Source organism: Theropithecus gelada, chromosome 14 (assembly GCF_003255815.1).
Source record: "Theropithecus gelada isolate Dixy chromosome 14, Tgel_1.0, whole genome shotgun sequence".
NCBI lineage: Eukaryota > Metazoa > Chordata > Mammalia > Primates > Cercopithecidae > Theropithecus > Theropithecus gelada.
In genome coordinates, this window is record NC_037682.1 from 15,597,549 (window position 1) to 15,606,426 (window position 8,878).

At 40.7% G+C, this 8,878-nt stretch overlaps 1 pseudogene; it reads left to right on the forward strand.

Moving 5' to 3' along the window:
- The first annotated feature begins 7,556 nt into the window (after window positions 1-7,556).
- LOC112605658 lies at window positions 7,557-8,483 on the forward strand (annotated as a pseudogene).
- The last annotated feature ends 395 nt before the right edge of the window (window positions 8,484-8,878 follow it).

Below are 8,878 nucleotides of genomic sequence, written 5' to 3' on the forward strand. Positions count from 1 at the left end.
GCCGGTATAATCCATTGCCTAATGTATCTCCCTGGCTTCTCTCTAATTCATTTTTACATCTGAGTCTGACCACGTCACCATCCTGCTTAAAACCTTTCAACTGCTCCCCACTTACGGGACTCTGCCTTCAAAGCCAGTCCTCCAGAGGCAAGACAGTATTTTCTCATGGTGAACAATGACCAGGACTGGTTAACAAATGTTTATTTTAAAAAAGGAAGGAATAAATAGTGCCCAGAATACTCTGGTGGTCCAAAAACATCAGTTTCTTCTCCCATTCCCTAAAGCTCTTCTTATCAAAAGGAAAATGATTTATGAAAACAGCTGAGACTACAAACTACTAAGCACTGTGTTTTACAGACAAATATCAAGGAATACAAGTTATAAACCAAACCGGTGAGTTCCCTAGTGTCCTCAAGAAAAGAGCAGAGCTATCAGAGAGAGAACTGGAACCCATCCATGGTTCGGTAATAGATCCATGGGGACAGGAGATCTTCAGAAATTCTCAGATTCTCCCATCTTCAGATGGGCTCCACTTTCACAAACCTCCCCTCTTCTGACCTTGATGAGCCTCCTGTCTCCTGTCACGTCAGAACACTTCAACATTCAGCCCAAGTGCATCCTCATTGTCATGGCAGCCTCTCCTGAGAGTCTCAGCAGGAGAATTGGAGGAAGCTATTCTCCTGCTCTTTCAATCAGGAATTATTCCTGTGAATCCGGAGTTCTCCAAGGCTTTATCACACATCACACCCCTGTGTTACAGCCAACTCATTCCTTAACGACATCAGCTTGCTAGAGATGTGTGAGCCCAGCTCATGGGCCCACTGAAGAGACAAGCTACGCAAATTGTCCCTGCCAGCTTCCTTCTTGTTTTCTCTCTGCTGAGGTCTTTAAGGACCACAATAAACAGCATGTCTCTTTCCTATGCAAATTCTGAACGAATTAAGAGATAAGATGTAGAAGCAAGGCAGATAGGGGGCAAAATATTACCTGCATCACTGATGAAACTTTTTAATGCAAGACATGATTCATACCTGTAGGGTGAGCGGTCTTAAAACTGAACCCCAGAATTACACACACTGAATGACCAGTTTTAAGATCTACATTACAGAGAAGCAGAACATAGCAGAGCCTATGCTTCCGAGGAGCAAAGAAGAAGGCAGAGCAGAACTACACTAACCCGATCTCTTCTGTGAAACTCACTGATCACAAGACGCACTCACCCTCCAAGAGAGGCGGGTAAGAATATTATACAACAGATATCCTTCCATACGGAGGGAAACATCATGAATAAAGAAGCATCCCCTCTGGTGCTCTCTGCAGCTAAAATCTGCTCAAATTGTTTACATTTCAAAAGGCCCGAAGTTGTCAATAAGATGCTGATAGCACGAAACCACGTTTCGGGCTTTGATTAGAGGCCACCTGTTTCTAGCTACCCCAGAATGCTGTAAAAGGGGCTCTGCCTCATTCCTTCTTTATTCCCAGCCATTTGACAACCAGTATACCATGGGCACCAAATAATCAGAACAGACACCCAAGCAATCAGAGCAGACACTTACCATTACACTCTACAGGACCTTACCCTTGGTTATTTGAAAACCTAGATGATGAGGATCCCAACAGGCAAATTTGTGGGAGCATGAGAACACCGGAGAGAAGTTTCACTGGCATGGAGTTTACGAGGGTATGCCCTTTGACCTTTGCTCCCTGCCTAGAGATCTCCACCACCTATTCTGCCATAAGAACTGTGTCCTTCATACACTCGTAGGTTCTCTGTACCAATATTCACTGTAGCAAAGATAGAGAACCAGCCTATGCCCATCAGCGGTGGACTGGATAAACAAAACACAGTTATATATACACCAAGGAATACTACACAGCCATAAAAAGGAACAAAATCATGTCCTTTGCAGCAACATGGTTACAGCTGGAGGCCATAATCCTAAGCAAACAAACACAGGAACAGAAAACTTAATACTGCGTGTTCTCACTTACAAGGGGGAGCTGCACTCCAGCCTGGGCAACAGAGTAAGACTCTGTCTCAAAAACAATAATAATAATCATAGCCATTCTAAATGGGGTAAAATGATATCTCATGGTGGTTTTGATTTGCATTTCCATGATGAATAGTGATGTTGATCACTAATTATCAGGGAAATGCAAATCAAAACCACAATGTGATACCACCTTACTCCTGCAAGAATGACCACAATCAAAAAATGTAAAAAAATAGATGTTGGCGTGGATGTGGTGAAAAGGGAACACTTTTACACTGTTGGTGGGAAACTAGTACAACCACTATGGAAAACAGTGTGGGGATTACTTAAAGAACTAAAAGTAGATCTACCATTTGATCCAGCAATCTCACTCCTGAGTATTTACCCAGAGAAAAAGAAGTCATTACACGAAAAAGATACTTGCACACTCATGTTTATAGTAGCACAGTTCGCAGTTGCAAAAATATGGAACCAGCCCAAATGCCCATCAATCAATGAGTGGATAAGAAAATGTAGTACACACACACACACACACACACACACACACACACACACCATGGAATACTACATAGCCATAAAAAGGAATGAAACAGTAGCATTTGCAGCAACCTGGATGAAATTATAGACCATTATTCTAAGTGAAGTAACTTAGGAGTGAAAAACCAAACATCATATGATCAAACTCCTGGGTTCTCACTCGTAAGTGGGAGCTATGAGGACTCAAAGGCGTAAGAATGATACAATGGGCTTTGGGGATTCAGGGCAATGGGTGGGAGGGGGTGAAGGATAAAAAATCTTTTACATATAATTTGAAGTCAAGTAGTGTGATGCCTCTAACTTTGTACTTTGTGCTAAGAATTGCTTTGGCTATTTTGGCTCCCTTTTGGTTCTGTATCAATTTTAGGATTGTATTTTCTATTTCTGTGAAAAATGACATTGGTATTTTTACAGAGATTGCATTAAATGTGTGTATTGCTTTGGTCAATATATTCATTTTAAGTACATTAATTCTTCCAGTCCATGAGCATGGATGACTTTCCATTTGTTTGTGTCCTCTTCAATTTCTTTCCTCAGTGTTTTGTAGTTTTTCTTGTAGGGATCCTTTACCTCCTTGATTAAACTGATTCCTAGGTATTTTGGCTGCAGTGCAGTGGCACAATCATAGTTCACTGCAATCTCAAACTGCTGGGCTCAAGCAATCCTCCCACCTCAGCCTCCCAAGTAGCTGAGACTATGGGTGCACACCACCACACCCGGCTAATTTTTTTATTTTTTGTAAAGATGGGCTCTTGCTATTGCCAAGGCCGGTCTTGAACTCCCAACTTCAAGCAATCCTCCTGCCTCAACCTCCCAAAGTACTGGGATTACAGTCATAAGCCACCACATCTGGCTTATTTCATCTTTTGTACTATTATAAGTGGGACTGCCTTCTTGATTTCCTTTTCAGCTATTTCATTGTTGGAGTATAGAAACACTACTGATTTTTATATGTTGACTTTGTATCCTGCAATTTTACTAAATGTGCTTATCACCTCTAGGAGTTTTGTGATGGAGTCTTTTGCTTTTTCTAAATATAAGAAATGTAATCTGCAAAGAGGGACAATTTGACTTCCTCCTTTCCAATTTGGATTTGTTTGTTTGTTTGTATTTACCTGATTGCTCTGAATAGGACTTCTAGTACTATGTTCAATAGAGTGGTGAATGTGAGCATCCTTTCTTATTCCAGTTCTTAGAGGAATGGCCTTCAACTTTTCCCCACTCTGTATGATGTTAGCTGAGGGTTTGTCATATATAGCCTTTACTGTTTTCCCCTATGCCTAGTTTGTTGAAAGTTTTTGTCTGGAAAGTACATTGAATTTTATCAAATATTTGTTCTGGCCAGGCACGGTGGCTCATGCCTCTAATCCCAGGCTTTTGAGAGGCTGAGGCAGGAGGATTGCTTGAGGCCAGGAGTTCAAGCCCAGCAACATAGAAAGACCTCCATCTCTATTTTTAAAAATATTTTTATAATAAAAAATTTTTAAATGTTATGCTTTTTCCATGTCTATTGAGATGATCATATGGTTTTTGTCCTTCATTCCGTTCATGTGATATATCACATTTATTGATTTGCATAGGTTAAACCGCATCATTGCTTCCCTGGTATAAATCCTACTTGTAAATGGCATATTATCTTTCATTCAGCCTCAGCTTTTCTTTGTTGAGAAACTTCTGTCTGTTTGTTTGTTTGTTTGTTTTTGAGACAGGGTCTCCCTCTGTCACCCAGGCTGGAGTGCAGTGGTACCATCATGGCTAACTGTAACCTCAAGCTCCTGAGCTCAAGCAATCTTCCCACTTCAGCCTCCCAAGTAGCAGGGACTACAGGTGCACATCACCATGCCTGGCTTTTTTTTTTTTTTTTTTTTTTTTTGTGGGGACAAAGTTTCACTATGTTTCCTAGGTTGGTCTCAAACTCCAGTATCAAGTGATCCTCCTGTCTCAGCCTTCCAAAATGCTGGGAGTACAGGTGTGAACCATCACACCTGGCCAGGAAACTTCTTCATTATTGTTTCAATATCGTTACTTGTTATTAGGGTTCAGGTTTTATATTTCTTCCTGATTCAATATTGATAGATTGAATGTTGCCAGGGATTTATCCAGTTTCTCCAGGCTTTCCCATTTGGTTAGAGTATAGTTACTCATAATAGTCTCTGGTGAGGTTTTGTATTTCTGTGGTATCAGCTGTAAAGTTTCCTTTTTCACTTCTGATTTTGTTTATGTAGGTCCTCCCTCTTCTTTTATCAGCTAATCTAGCTAGCAGTTTATCAATTTTGTTTGTCTTCTCCAAGTACCAACTTTTTGTTTCATGGATCATTTGTTTTAGTTTTTGTTGGTGATGTTTTTTGTTTTTTTTTTTTTTCAGTCTCTATTTTGTTTAGTTCTGCTCTAATCTTTATTATTTATTTCCTTCTGCTAATTTTAGGCTTGGATTTTTTTTCTTGCTTTTCTAGTTCCTTAAGATGTATCATTAGATTGTTTATTTGAAATTTTTTTACTTTTTTGATGCAAGTATTTTTTACTATAAACTTCTCCCTTAGTTTCATTCTTCTGCATGGGAGTATTCAGTTTTCCCAGCAGCATTTATTGAAGAGACTATTCTTTCCCCAATTTATGTTCTTGGCACTTTTGTTATAAACGAGTTCACTCTAGATGTATGGATTTATTTCTGGGTTCTCTATTCTGTTCCTTTGGTCTATGTGTCAGTTTTTATGCCGGTACTATGCTGTTTTGACTACTATAACTCTATAGTATAATTTGAAGTTGAGTAATGTGATTCCTCCAGTTTTGTTCTTTTTGCTCAGGTTAGCTTTGGCTATTCTGGGTCTTCTGTGGTTCCACAAAAATTTTAGAATTGTTTTTTCTATTTCTGTGAAAAATGTCATTGGTATTTTGATAGGGATTGCATTGAATCTTTAGATTGCTTTGGGTAATATGGACACTTTAACAATATTGGTTATTCCAATGCATGAACATGAAATATCTTTCTATGTTTTTATGTCCTCTTCAGTTTCTTTCTCCAATGTTTTACAGTTTTCATTGTAGAGATATTTCACTCCTTTGATTAAGTTAATTCCTAGATATTTAATTTTATTTGTAGCTACTATAAATGGGATTACTTTCTTGATTTATCAGATTGTCTGCTGTTGGAATATGGAAATGCTACTGATTTTTACATGTTGATTTGTATTCTGCAACTCTACTGAATTTGATTATCCATCATAATAGGTTTTTGGTAGAGTCTTTAGGTTTTTCCAAATATAAGATCATATCATCTGCATACAGGGATAATTTGACTTCTTCCTTTCCAATTTGGATGCCCTTTATTTATTTCTCTTCTCTGATTGCTCTAGCTAAGACTTCCAGTACTATGTTGAATAACAGTGGTGACAGTGGACATCCTTGTGGTGTTCCCGATCTTAGGGGAAAGGCTTTCAGTTTTTCCATATTCAATATGATGCTAGCTATGTGTCTGTCTTGTGTGGCTTTTATTATGTTGAGGTATGTTTCTTCTAGATCCAGTTTCTTTAGAGTTTTTATTATGAAAGGATGTTGAATTGTATCAAATGCTTTTTCAGCATCAATTGAAATGATCCTATGATTTTTGTCCTTCATTCTGTTGATATGATGTATCACATTGATTGATTTGCATATGTTGAAGCATCCTTGTATAGTCTCTATATTATTTATTTGGCTATAAACAGTGCCAGTAGTATCTGTGATTTCCTTGGTGGCACAGGGTAGAGTTATTAGTGGAAGTTCAAGCAATTCTCCTGCCTCAGCCTCCCGAGTAGCTGGGATTATAGGTGCCCACCACCATGCCAGACTAATTTTTGTATTTTTTGTAGAGACAGGGTTTCACCACGTTGGCCAGACTGGTCTCAAACTCCTGAAAAGTGATCGGCCCTCCTCGGCCCTCCAAAGTGCTGGGATTACAAGCATGAGTCACCGCACCCAGCCAGTTTTCTTTTCTTATAATAACATCAATCATGTTAGAGTAGGGTTCACCCTAATCAAGTGTGACCTTACATTAACTTGATTAAATCTGCAAAGATCCTACTTCCAAATAAGGTCACACAGTCACAGGTACCAGGAGTTATTATTTCAACACTTCTTTTTGGAAGATACAATTCAACACACAACACTGGGAGAAATCACTGCACTGCACATTCTAATGACTGAAGGCATCTGATTTCCTGTGTCCCAGGCCTAGGGGACTAGCACTATTGGAGTCTCTGCTTCCAAACATGACCCACACTGATCCTTTCAATTATTCCCTCTCTGGGGCAACAGACCAGGCCTCCAACACCCACTGCAGATGCTGGTTCCCTGTAGAACAGGAAATTTGGGAACAGAAAATGATTCTAACTACATAATAAGGATACAATTACTAGAACAGGCTGAGGTTTTTTGTTTTGTTGTTTTGTTTTGTTTTGTTTTGTTTTTGATGGAGTCTTGCTGTGTCACCCAGGCTGGAATGCAGTGGCACAATCTGGGCTCACTGCAACCCCCGTCTCTTGGGTTCAAGTGATTCTCCTGCCTCAGCCTCCTGAGTAGCTGGGACTACAGGTGTGCACCACCATGCCTGGCTAATTTTTTGTATTTTTACTAGAGACGAGGTTTCACCATGTTGGCCAGGCTGGTCTTGAACTCCTGATCACAGATGATCCACCCACCTTGGCCTCCCAAAATGCTGGGATTATAGGTGTGAGCCACCACACCTGGCCAGACTGAGGTCTAATTCCACTTTCCTTATGTACTAGCTTTGTGACCTCACATAAGTTGATCATCTCATTAAATATAAATGGGTATAATATTTAAACAGAAGGTATGTATGAAGTTTCAACAGCTGCTTTAAAAATGAATTAATACATGGCTCATAGCAGGTGTTCAAGTCTTACTAGTTCCTCTCCCTCTTTCCCTAACACTGCCTATCCTGGGGATATTTAAAAAGCTTTGGGCACTGACCCGAACTCTAGGGTACACACATGTCTTATTTGGTCTCTCTGCAGTGACATGCACACCATGGTGGAGAACCACACCCAAGTCACCTGGTTCTGCCTGCTGGGACTTACAGAGCAGGAGGAGCTCAAAGGCATCTTCTTTGTGCTCTTCCTGCTCATATATTCAGTCACTGTCATGGGCAACCTGGGAATGATCACTCTGATCCATGCAGAACCACAGCTCCACACCCCCATGTACTTCTTCCTGGGTGTCCTCTCCTTCATAGACTCCTCGTTTTCCATGGTGGACACCCCCAGGCTGCTGGAGAGCTTCCTCATCTCAAGCCAATCCATCTTCTTTGCAAGCTGTGTGGTCCAGATGGCCCTCATGACCCTCCATGGTACTGCTGAGTGTCTGCTCCTGGCCATCATGGCCTATGACCAATTCACTGCTATCTGCCACCCTCTCCTCTGTCACACTATTATGTCCCAACATCTGTGTGTCCTGCTGGTGGTGACCTCCTATACTGTTTCTGTTGCCAATTCAGCTTTGCTGACTGGGTGCATCTTTAAGTTGCCCTACTGTGGCCCCAATGTCATTAACTACTATTTCTGTGGCATCCCTCCTGTGCTTCATCTTGCCTGCATAGATACTACTGAGGGTGAGACCATTATCTTCTCATCGTGTGTCTTGCTCATCCTCTTTACCACCACCATTATCCTAGTCTCCTATGCCTACATCCTGGTGCCCATTTGCAGGATGCGCTCCCTGCAGGCCCAGAGCAAAGCTCTCTCCACCTGTGCCTCCCACCTCACCATCATCTGCTTCTTCTATAGCACCATCACCTTCATGTAGCCAAGCTCTCACAATTCCATGGAACACAACAAGGTCATGTCTGTCTTCTATACTGTGATCATGCCCATGCTGAACCCTCTGATCTACAGCCTGAGGAATAAAGATATAAAATATGCTTTGAAGAGGAGATGCCTGTGAAAGTTGTCTTCATAACCAAGTGTGGAGCATTGAGTATCCTATCCCAAGCTGTAACATGGTAGCCACAATATAAAGTATGGATAATATTAACCCTTAGATAGAGCAAAGTATATGCCAGCACTAGTTTAAACATTTGATACATTATCAACCCATTTAATCTTCACAACAAGTGTATGAAATGGGCACTATTATTATCGCTTAGGAATCTGGAGCACAGAGAAGCTGAGTAACTTGCCCAAAATCACACAACTGATAAGAGGCAGTCTGGTTCCAGAGACTATATTCTCAACCAATGCACGGTACTGACTTTTTCTGATGACTACATCTCAAAAAAGAACAATGGCAGCATTCCTTAAATTCCAGATATCATAAGGAGAACCTGGATCACGGCATTATAAAGTGGTATGGGA